The sequence below is a fragment of the Bombina bombina genome, chromosome 5 (genome assembly GCF_027579735.1).
Source record: "Bombina bombina isolate aBomBom1 chromosome 5, aBomBom1.pri, whole genome shotgun sequence".
Classification (NCBI taxonomy): Eukaryota; Metazoa; Chordata; class Amphibia; order Anura; family Bombinatoridae; genus Bombina; species Bombina bombina.
This window is the reverse complement of record NC_069503.1, coordinates 98,881,681-98,894,098: the sequence shown is the minus strand read 5'-3', so window position 1 is coordinate 98,894,098 and position 12,418 is coordinate 98,881,681. Positions and strand designations below refer to the sequence as shown.

The following is a 12,418-nucleotide window of genomic DNA, read 5'->3' as shown; positions in this document are numbered from 1 at the left end:
GTGTGTATTAACCCTTCACTAGCACAGAGAGCAGCACAGTGTGTATTAACCCTTCACTAGCACAGAGAGCAGCACAGTGTGTATTAACCCTTCACTAGCACAGAGAGCAGCACGGTGTGTATTAACCCTTCACTAGCACAGAGAGCAGCACAGTGTGTATTAACCCTTCACTAGCACAGAGAGCAGCACAGTGTGTCTTAACCCTTCACTAGCACAGAGAGCAGCACAGTGTGTATTAACTAGGGTTGCACCGATACTGATACTAGTATCGGTATCGATACCAAGTATTTGCATGAGTACTTGTACTCGTGCAAATGCACCGATACTTAAACCGATACCTCCACTTCCTACCCATATGCTATCTTGTGGCGTTTTTTCAAACTGCATGTTCCCATTTCATTTTAAACTGTAGTGGAGACTAAACTAAAAAAAAAAAAAAAACTTGTTTACTACTGTTCTGCCAATACAAATTGCTGTTATTTGTATTATTGTAGGAGAGATCACGGTACCTTGTACAGACAAACCCCTGAAGTACTAAGCAGTTAATAAACAGATTTCCAGCTCTGGCTAAAATGGCCCAAAAATATATTTCTGCCCCATGCAATAGTGTGGAAAGTGAAAGACTGTTCAACTTAGAGTCGAACCTCCATACAAATGTCAGATTGATGTTATATAACAGCCCTACAACCCAATTGTATAACCCCTTTAAATGTAATATCTTATTGTAATATTTTTTTACTAGTCCTAAAGCCCGTTCACACGGGCCGTGTTGTGTTATATTTATGTTTTTTATTTAATTATATATTATATTATTTATATATTATTTTTTTTTTCCTCTCTCTCTCTCTCTCTCTCTCTCTCTCTCTCTCTGGGTGGGTGCGCGTGCGATCAGCTGCAAGAGTTTGTCTGAACTGCGCATGACGGCTTCAGACAAACTCTTGTCTTTTATTAACCCTTCACTAGCACAAAGAGCAGCACGGTGTGTATTAACCCTTCACTAGCACAGAGATCAGCACAGTGTGTATTAACCCTTCACTAGCACAGAGAGCAGCACGGTGTGTATTAACCCTTCACTAGCACAGAGAGCAGCACAGTGTGTATTAACCCTTCACTAGCACAGAGAGCAGCACAGTGTGTATTAACCCTTCACTAGCACAGAGAGCAGCACAGTGTGTATTAACCCTTCACTAGCACAGAGAGCAGCACAGTGTGGATTAACCCTTCACTAGCACAGAGAGCAGCACAGTGTGGATTAACCCTTCACTAGCACAGAGAGCAGCACAGTGTGTATTAACCCTTCACTAGTACAGAGAGTAGCACAGTGAGTATTAACCCTTCACTAGCACAGAGAGCTGCACAGTGTGTATTAACCCTTCACTAGCACAGAGAGCAGCACAGTTTGTATTAACCCTTCACTAGCACAGAGAGCAGCACAGTGTATATTAACCCTTCACTAGCACAGAGAGCTGCACAGTGTGTATTAACCCTTCACTAGCACAGAGAGCAGCACAGTTTGTATTAACCCTTCACTAGCACAGAGAGCTGCACAGTGTGTATTAACCCTTCACTAGTACAGAGAGTAGCACAGTGAGTATTAACCCTTCACTAGCACTGAGAGCTACACAGTGTGTATTAACCCTTCACTAGCACAGAGAGCAGCACAGTGTATATTAACCCTTCACTAGCACAGAGAGCTGCACAGTGTGTATTAACCCTTCACTAGCACAGAGAGCAGCACAGTGTGTATTAACCCTTCACTAGCACAGAGAGCTGCACAGTGTGTATTAACCCTTCACTGGCACAGAGAGCTGCACAGAGAGCTGCACAGTGTGTATTAACCCTTCACTAGCACAGAGAGCTGCACAGTGTGTATTAACCCTTCACTAGCACAGAGAGCAGCACGGTGTGTATTAACCCTTCACTAACACAGAGCTGCACAGTGTGTATTAACCCTTCACTAGCACAGAGAGCAGCACGGTGTGTATTAACCCTTCACTAGCACAGAGAGCAGCACGGTGTGTATTAACCCTTCACTAGAACAGAGAGCAGCACGGTGTGTATTAACCCCTTCACTAGCACAGAGAGCAGCACAGTGAGTATTAACCCTTCACTAGCACAGAGAGTAGCACAGTGAGTATTAACCCTTCACTAGCACAGAGAGCAGCACAGTGTGTATTAACCCTTCACTAGCACAGAGAGCAGCACAGTGTGTATTAACCCTTCACTAGCACAGAGAGCAGCACAGTATGTATTAACCCTTCACTGGCACAGAGAGCAGCACAGTGTGTATTAACCCTTCACTGGCACAGAGAGCTGCACAGTGTGTATTAACCCTACACTAATACAGAAAGCAGCACAGTGTGTATTAACCCTTCACTAGCACAGAGAGCAGCACAGTGTGTATTAACCCTTCACTAGCACAGAAAGCAGCACAGTGTGTATTAAACCCTTCACTAGCACAGAGAGCAGCACAGTGTGTATTAAACCCTTCACTAGCACAGAGAGCAGCACAGTGTGTATTAAACCCTTCACTAGCACAGAGAGCAGCACAGTGTGTCTTAACCCTTCACTAGCACAGAGAGCAGCACAGTGTGTATTAACCCTTCACTAGCACAGAAAGCAGCACAGTGTGTATTAAACCCTTCACTAGCACAGAGAGCAGCACAGTGTGTATTAAACCCTTCACTAGCACAGAGAGCAGCACAGTGTGTATTAACCCTTCACTAGCACAGAGAGCAGCACAGTGTGTATTAACCCTTCACTAGCACAGAGAGCAGCACAGTGTTTATTAACCCTTCACTAGCACAGAGAGCAGCACAGTGTGTATTAACCCTTCACTCGCACAGAGAGCAGCACAGTGTGTATTAACCCTTCACTAGCACAGAGAGCAGCACAGTGTGTATTAACCCTTCACTAGTACAGTGTGTATTAAACCCTTCACTAGCACAGAGAGCAGCACGGTGTGTATTACCCTTCACTAGCACAGAGAGCAGCACAGTGTGTATTAACCCTTCACTAGCACAGAGAGCAGCACAGTGTGTATTAACCCTACACTAGCACAGAGAGCAGCACAGTGTGTATTTACCCTTCACTAGCACAGAGAGCAGCACAGTGTTTATTACCCTTCCCTAGCACAGAGAGCAGCACAGTGTGTATTAACCCTTCCCTAGCACAGAGAGCACCACGGTGTGTATTAACCCTTCACTAGCACAGAGAGCAGCACGGTGTGTATTAACCCTTCACTAGCACAGAGAGCAGCACAGTGTGTATTAACCCTTCACTAGCACAGAGAGCAGCACAGTGTGTATTAACCCTTCACTAGCACAGAGAGCAGGACAGTGTGTATTAACCCTTCACTAGCACAGAGAGCAGCACAGTGTGTATTAAAGTGAATTTCAATTTTGATGCTAAAGTGCCCGGTTTTTAAAAATTTGATTAAAAACAGGAGCACTTTAATGCATCAAAATTTACATTTCACTCCTGTTGAGAAAAAAAAAAACACCTTTTAATCTTCACAGCAGCTCCAGCTTCCTCCGTCGTTGCAAGCCGTTTCTGATGTCAGAAATGATGGATAGGTCATCCTCCAATCACGGCTTCCCCCCGGGGGAATCAGTGTCTGATTCAACGATGTGATTGGAGGAAGCCGGGTTCCTCATTTTAGACCCAGGAAGAGGCTTTGCAGTGGGTGGAGGAAGCTGGAGCTGCTGTGAAGATTAAAATGTGTTTTTTTTCTCAACAGGAGTGAAATGTAAATTTTGATGAATTAAAGTGCTCCTGTTTTTAATCAAATTTTTAAAAGCCGGGCACTTTAGCATCAAAATTAACATTCACTTTAACCCCTTCACTAGCACAGAGAGCAGCACAGTCTGTATTAACCCTTCACTAGCACAGAGAGCAGCACAGTCTGTATTAACCCTTCACTAGCACAGAGAGCTGCAGTCTGTATTAACCCTTCACTAGCACAGAGAGCAGCACAGTCTGTATTAACCCTTCACTAGCACAGAGAGCTGCAGTGTGTATTAACCCTTCACTAGCACAAAGAGCAGCACAGTGTGTATTAACTCTTCACTAGCACAGAGAGCAGCACAGTGTGTATTAACCCCTTCACTAGCACAGAGAGCTGAACAGTGAATATTAACCCTTTACTAGCACAGAGAGCAGTAGTGTGTATTAACCCTTCACTAGCACAGAGAACAGCACAGTGTGTATTAAACCCTTCACTAGCACAGAGAGCAGCACGGTGTGTATTACCCTTCACTAGCACAGAGAGCAGCACAGTGTGTATTAACCCTACACTAGCACAGAGAGCTGCAGTGTGTATTAACCCTACACTAGCACAGAGAGCAGCACAGTTTGTATTAACCCTTCACTAGCACAAAGAGCAGCACAGTGTGTATTAACTCTTCACTAGCACAGAGAGCAGCACAGTGTGTATTAACCCTTCACTAGCACAAAGAGCAGCACAGTGTGTATTAACTCTTCACTAGCACAGAGAGCAGCACAGTGTGTATTAACCCCTTCACTAGCACAGAGAGCTGAACAGTGAATATTAACCCTTTACTAGCACAGAGAGCAGTAGTGTGTATTAACCCTTCACTAGCACAGAGAACAGCACAGTGTGTATTAACCCCTTCAATAGCACAGAGAGCTGAACAGTGAATATTAACCCTTTACTAGCAGAGAGCAGTAGTGTGTATTAACCCTTCACTAGCACAGAGAACAGCACAGTGTGTATTAACCCCTTCAATAGCACAGAGAGCTGAACAGTGAATATTAACCCTTCACTAGCACAGAGAGCAGCACAGTGTGTATTAACCCTTCACTAGCCTAGAGAGCAGCACAGTGTGTATTAATCCTTCACTAGCACAGAGAGCTGCACAGTGTGTATTAACCCTTCACTAGCACAGAGAGCAGCACAGTGTGTATTAACCCTTCACTAGCACAGAGAGCAGCACAGTGTGTATTAACCCTTCACTAGCTCAGAGAGCAGCACAGTGTGTATTAACCCTTCACTAGCACAGAGAGCAGCACAGTGTGTATTAACCCTTCACTAGCACAGAGAGCAGCACAGTGTGTATTAACCCTTCACTAGCACAGAGAGCAGCACAGTGTATATTAACCCCTTCACTAGCACAGAGAGCAGCACAGTGTATATTAACCCCTTCACTAGCACAGAGAGCAGCACAGTGTGTATTAACCCTTCAGTAGCACAGACAGCTGCAAAGTGTGTATTAACCATTCACAAGCACAGAGAGCATCACAGTGTGTATTAACCCTTCACTAGCATAGAGAGCTGCACAGTGTGTATTAGCCCTTCACAAGCACAGAGAGCATCACAGTGTGTATTAACCCTTCACTAGCACAGAGGGGACAGCAGTGTGTATTAACCCTTCACTAGCACAGAGAGCAGCACAGTGTGTATTAACCCTTTACAAGCACAAAGAGCAGCACAGTGTGTATTAACCCTTCACTAGCACAGAGAGCAGCACAGTGTGTATTAACCCATTCACTAGCACAGAGAGCAGCACAGTGTGTATTGACCCTTTACTAGCACAAAAAGCTGCACAGTGTGTATTAACCCATTCACTAGCACAGAGAGCTGCACAGTGTGTATTAACCCTTCACTAGCACAGAGAGCTGCACAGTGTGTATTAACCCTTCACTAGCACAGAGAGCTGCACAGTGTTTATTAACCCTTCACTAGCACAGAGAGCAGCACAGTGTGTATTGACCCTTTACTAGCACAAAAAGCTGCAGTGTGTATTAACCCCTTCACTAGCACAGAGAGCTGCACAGGGTGTATTAACCCTTCACTAGCACAGAGATCAGCACAGTGTGTATTAACCCTTCACTAGCACAGAGAGCTGCACAGTGTGTATTAACCCTTCACTAGCAGAGAGAGCAGCACAGTGTGCATTAACCCTTCATTAGTACAGAAAGCAGCACAGTGTGTATTAACCCTTCATTAGCACAGAGAGCAGTGTACATTAACCACTTCACTAGCACAGTGTGTATTAACCCTTCACTAATACAAAGAGTTGAACAGCACTTAGTATCCCATTGCCTGGCACAAGCAGATGAATAACATGCACTAAAAGAACAACATTTATAACAATTATAAACTTTTTAAGAAGACTAGAAAGTGACTAAAACGTTTTATCACACAATACACACAGCCTGACTCACTCACCCAGCAGCAGCTGCACAGGAAGTAAATGGGAGGGGAACAACAGAACAAAACACTGGAGCTCCACTATAGACAGGAAACATCATGTGACCTCCACTCAAAGGTTTTTTTTGTCTGCTTTTTTTTTAAAATCAACTTTAATGTAACAAACAACCAGTAGACAATAATTCTGAAAACTAAACATTTTGCAGCTTTCTTGTGCTTAAATGGACACTGAACCCACATTTTTTTTTTCTTGACTCAGATAGAGCAGCAATTTTAATCAACCTTCTAATTTACTCCTATTATCAATTTTTCTTCAGTCTCTTGTAGGTAGGGTTGCCAAGTGTCCAGTATTTTAACAGGCTGTCCAGTAAAATCTGTACAAAAATACTGGACACTTAAATGTCAAGTATTTTTAAAGACCTCTGTCAGCTAAATGTAAAGGACCTTCTAGGCCTTTATGCATTAGAAATATGGCTCAAAAAAAAGTTACACTGTGCATTTTCTATTGTATGTGTTACAGGCAACCATGAGGGTGGTCAATCATTGCTGGGTTGGTTACCTCTAGCATCCAAGGGGGTTACATCACTGCTCTGTACATGTGTTACTGGCAACCAAGGGGATAAAATGACTGCTTAATTATTTTTTGCTCTCAGAGTTTCAGGCTCATATTACGAGTTGAAAGTAAAAAGTTTGCTCTCTCATGTTCATAACGTCACAGTAAAAAATAGACTTTGAGAAGTTGCGAATACAAAATTGCATTCCCCCATAGACTTCAATGTAGCTGAAAAATACCTAGCACCCACAGGTCACACAAACACGATGGCGGTTATTTAAAAGCATAACATAAGAAGATAATATTGCATCTTTCATAATCTAATGTTCTGCGGATAGCAGAATATGTTCTACTAGTACTAAAGCCCGTGTACACGGGCCATTTTTTGTAGTACAGCGGTCCCACCCCTTGCTCTCTCCCCCCTCTCTTTTGCTCTCTCTTCCCCCCTCTCTTTTGCTTTCTCTCCCCCCTCTCTTTTGCTTTCTCTCCCCCCTCTCCTTTGCTCTCTCTCTCCCCTCTTTTGCTTTCTCTCCCCCCTCTCCTTTGCTCGCTCTCTCCCCTCTTTTGCTCTCTCTCTCCCCTCTTTTGCTCTCTCTCTCCCCTCTTTTGCTCTCCCCCCCCTCTTTGGCTCTCTCCCCTCTTTTGCTCTCTCTCTCCCCCCTCTTTGGCTCCCCCTCCCTTTGTCTCTCTCCCCCCCTTTGTCTCTCTCCCCTACCTTTGTCTCTCCCCCCCCCTTTGTCTCTCTCTCCCCCCACCCCTTTGTCTCTCTCCCCCCCCTTTGTCTCTCCCCCCCCTTTGTCTCTCCCCCCCCTTTGTCTCTCCCCCCCCCTTTGTCTCCACCCCCCTTTGTCTCTCCCCCCCCCTTTGTCTCTCTTCCCCCCCTTTGTCTCTCTTCCCCCCCCTTTGTCTCTCTCCCCCCCCCTTTCTCTCTCTTCCCCCCCCTTTGTCTCTCTTCCCCCTCCCCTTTGTCTCTCTTCCCCCCCCCTTTGTCTCTCTTCCCCCCCCTTTGTCTCTCCCCCCCCTTGTCTCTCTTCCCCCCCTTTGTCTCTCCCCCCCCCTTTGTCTCTCTTCCCCCCCCTTTGTCTCTCTTCCCCCCCCTTTGTCTCTCTTCCCCCCCCCTTTGTCTCTCTTCCCCCCCCTTTGTCTCTCTTCCCCCCCCTTGTCTCTCTTCCCCCCCCCTTTGTCTCTCTTCCCCCCCCTTTGTCTCTCTTCCCCCCCCTTTGTCTCTCTTCTCCCCCCCTTTGTCTCTCTTCCCCCCCTTGTCTCTCTTCCCCCCCCCTTTGTCTCTCTTCCCCCCCCCCTTTGTCTCCCTTCCCCCCCCCTTTGTCTCTCTTCCCCCCCCTTTGTCTCTCTTCTCCCCCCCCCTTTGTCTCTCTTCCCCCCCTTTGTCTCTCTTCTCCCCCCCCCTTTGTCTCTCTTCCCCCCCCTTTGTCTCTCTTCCCCCCCCCTTTGTCTCTCTTCCCCCCCCCTTTGTCTCTCTCGCCCCCTCTCCTGCTCCCTCTCTGGCTCTGTGTTCACATTGCGGGACCCCGCCCGGCCACGCCCCTCGCGACGCTCGGCCACGCCCCTCGCGACGCCCGGCCACGCCCCCATCGCAACGCTCCCGTCGGCCACAAACAGCTGTGAGGTCTGGGGAGCTCATGGCCGCTTCTCACGCAGCAGACCTCACAGCTGTTTGTGTACCTCGCGCTCCCTATCTCAAGGCCAAGTGTTTGTCTCTACTGCGCATGACGGCTTCAGACAAACACTTGGCCTTTTATAATATAGGATGTATTCTTAAAGAGATATTTAAATGTATATCTGATATTTGCACAAATATATATTTATACATACAATATATATATATATATAAACTTGATTATATAATAGTCTAGATATACAGGTAGCCCTCAGTTTACGCCGGGGTTAGGTTCCAGAAGGAATGGTTGTAAATCGAAACCAGTGTAAATTGAAACCCAGTTTATAATGTAAGTCAATGGGAAGTGAGAGAGATAGGTTCCAGGCCCCTCTCAAAATTGTCATAAGTAACACCTAATACATTATCTTTAAAGCTTTGAAATAAAGACTTTAAATGCTAAACAGCATTATAAACCTAATAAAATAATCACACAACACAGAATATATAATTAAACTAAGTTAAATGAACAAAAACATTTGCTAAACAGCATTATAAACCTAACAAAATAATCACACAAAGACTTCACTTGCATTTTTCTGCAAACAGTTCTTTCTATGCATTCCAATCTGGACTGATTTATAGACAGGAAGATCTTATTCCTTTGAAATCTGCTCGATAGCTCAGGTCTGGTTAAACTGATTAATTTCAGCTTGTTTGGCTTTGCTTCAACACAAGCGAACAGCTCCACTTACTGGCTATTTTAATAAATGCACTGCTTCTCAATGCTTTTCAATAGCAGTCACGTGACTGGAAAAAAAGGTTGTTATTCTGAAACGGTGTAAATTGAACCGTTGTAAAACGAGGGCCACCTGTATACAGATATATAGGAATATCTATTTAAAAATACATAGAACATATTCCCCATTGTGCAAAAACATTGGAATGTGAGATTTATATAGTAAATACACAGTTAAACACTTATGAATATTGCATAAATATGTTTTTCATGTTTTCATCTACTTAACTGCAAAGGGCTCCAATGCACTTTTTATATATATATCTATAAATGTATGCATATGTATTTAAGTGTTTATATTCTGTAAATACGTATATACAAATATAAATACATATGTGCACACACACATATATATATATATATATATATATATATATATATATATATATATATATATATATATATACTGTATATATATACTGTATATATATACATATACATATTTAGGCATGTGTATGAATGTATCTCTATGTTAAAGCCCTTTGCAGTCTTTTTTTTTTTTTATATATAACACCTGAGGCCTCATATCTTTGAGCCCTTATAACTTTTTAATGCAATATTTGTATTTAATATTTTTGCATCAGATAGTGTTATTATGAGTGTAACTGTACTTTTAAATGTTGTGTGATGTGTTTTGTAAATTCAGCAAAGTTTATCAAGGGAATTAAGCACATTTGATAATAGGAGTAAATTGGAAAATCATTTAAAATTGCCTGTAATAATATTCTATCTGAATCTGGAAAGAACAAAAATGGGTTTTATATCCCTTTAGTAGGTCCCATACGATGTAACCTGTAGTGTACTGCAAACATTTAACAATAAATGCTCTCAAGAATTAGAACATTATATTTTTTTTATCAAGGAAAAGAATTTACTAGACATGTACAAAAATGCATACTTTATTATTCAGTTTGTAAACAAATAATGTAGTTATCCTCTTTCTTTGGCAATTACTTTAATCTGACACCAGATAAAAGAGCAATTTAAAATATCTAAATAGCTGATTTCTAAGTTTTAATAGGGCTGTTTTTCAGGTTCTCAGTATACTGTAAATAAGCCTTCTTTACTAGGTGTGTTACAGTATGATGAGCTTGTAGGCAACTTGGTAAATGGAGGCCTGCACTGAATTAAGCATGGACATAACTGCTAGGGGTTTTCGGGTGATCCAGGGTGATCCAGTTGCTACTGGGTGATTCGGGTGATCCAGTTGCTGCTATCATTAACAGATATTCTTTGTGTCCTCATATTAAAATATACAAACATATTTATTGCAGATATGTGCAGAACATCTGACCATTTAATAGTTTTAGGTAGAAACACTTTTACTATGTCAAGGGCACTTGGAAATTAGGCAAAATCTCGAATCTTATGATATATGAAAGACTTATTATTCTATAATAGTTCTGCTTACGTACAAACCCAGTACAGAAAGAGTGGTGTCTTGCAGGGGAATAATATATTGTAATACTACAAATGTAAAGTGTTTTTTCACTATAGGCAGGTTGTTTCACCCTTGTTGAGGCTCTTCAGTATGATGCAGGTGCTGTGTTATTGGACTCAATCATTGATTTTAGGTTTACGGCTATATGCCAGTTTTGCTGATGATTACATTAATTTTCGTAACCACACTTACAAAGACAGCCTGTTTGGCCCGCTTGGGGCTCATTCCTCCATTGTATTAATCCTAGCAAAAATAAATATACTTATCTGTGCAAAATTGCAACACTTACAATTCAAAATCCATTTCGATATAATGGGCAGCCCTGTAGCAAAGGGTGGAATGCTCGAGGACATCAGCATCAACCATAATGACATGAGTGAGATAGAGTCCCAAAGTAGCGAAACAGGCTGCCTATGGTTGATGCTGTGTAATTTAAGCCTCATGTATTTCACAATTTGCTATACCACTGGTTTAAACTGACAGGAACATAAGGGGTGCCGTAATAAAATGCATTTTGAATTCGTAATACTCTGTGGGATAATTTGTATATTATATGCATTGTATATTTATTCCTTGCTGAACTTATTAAATGGAGGGTTTATCTCACTCTATTAACAACAATACATTTATTTGGTACAATGGGAGTCCCTGCTCTAAATAATTTCCATGGGTATAAGTGCAGACCCTGTTCCAAGGAGCTTACAATCTAGTGTTTCAGTGCTTTGCTCAAATAGCTTACAATCTTGTATTTAAGGAGAACTTACCTCTGGGTACTTACAGTGTAGGGAAATAAAAGATATCCCTGATGTAAGACTGCACTCAGCATGTGACATAACACTAGTCCCTCTGAAATCTTCAATCTTCCTGCCACAGCCATAGAGTATTCCAGTCTTCGTTATACTGCTTGCCAGATATGAATCAGTCTATGCACATCTTGTAAGGATTTTTCATCCAATGCAAGAACATAGGTGCATGACACAATGTACCTTATAATGCAGTTTTTTTTTTCAATTTCTAATCTGAGGTATAAAATACAGGACCATCCCATGACCTATCAAATCTTGTGCTTCACTAGGAATCTCTGCTTCAAAAATCCAACAGTAGTACTTGTCCCACGGTGACTGTAGACATTCAAGTTTAGTTTCACAGATATAGTAGTCCTTGTTCCAGGTTGCTGCAGTTCTCAGATAAAATTGTAAACCAGCTGCAAGGTACTTATTGGTGTCCCTACATCAAGGCATTGAATTGATGATATAAGTGCAAACATATTAATCATATCATTGTATTCTCTTCACCAAGATCCTTAACATTATTACATTAGACAGGTATGTGCAGTAAGAATGGATTTAAGCCATTCAATTTGATTTAATATCAGTTTATTAAAGTTATAGCAGTGTAAGTGTAATTATGCTTTATTGTTGGTGTTATGACTCAAGTTCTAGTGTCACAGAGATGATTTGTATATTTTATATCAATAAGCTTTGAAAAGTACAGAAAGCTTTAAACAACCAAATTAAAGCTAAAGATTTCTATGAAATGAGAAAGTAAAGAAAAAGTGTGAAATGTGAGAAATGATCTGACCTCACTGCACATGTCTGTAGGCTCTTGGAGCAGGATCTATATTTACAATCTAGTGTGGTAATGAGATGTCTTGCTCAAAGAGCTTAAAAACTTGTTAATCTCAGAAAATCTTACCTTAGATACTTACAGTTTAGTAATATAAAAATCCTTTAAGGAAATCTGCCATCAGCGCATATACTGCTGGCCAGATGCGCATCAGTCTGATCTGAATGTATTTCAGATTGCCAGTTGCCTTTTCTTCATCCGGGTCAAGCAGA

At 42.1% G+C, this 12,418-nt stretch overlaps 1 protein-coding gene and 1 pseudogene across 1 annotated transcript in view; both read right to left on the bottom strand.

Annotated features, from left to right (window-relative positions):
* Window positions 1-6,212, bottom strand: part of LOC128659977 (resuscitation-promoting factor RpfA-like) — a 34,103-nt gene extending 27,891 nt beyond the window's left edge. Inside the window, exon 1 of the mRNA XM_053713571.1 lies at window positions 6,191-6,212. The gene's annotated coding sequence lies outside the window, so the exon portion shown is untranslated. The remainder of the gene's footprint in view (window positions 1-6,190) is intronic.
* Window positions 1-12,418, bottom strand: part of LOC128659980 (zinc finger protein 585A-like) — a 200,666-nt pseudogene that overhangs the window by 43,722 nt on the left and 144,526 nt on the right.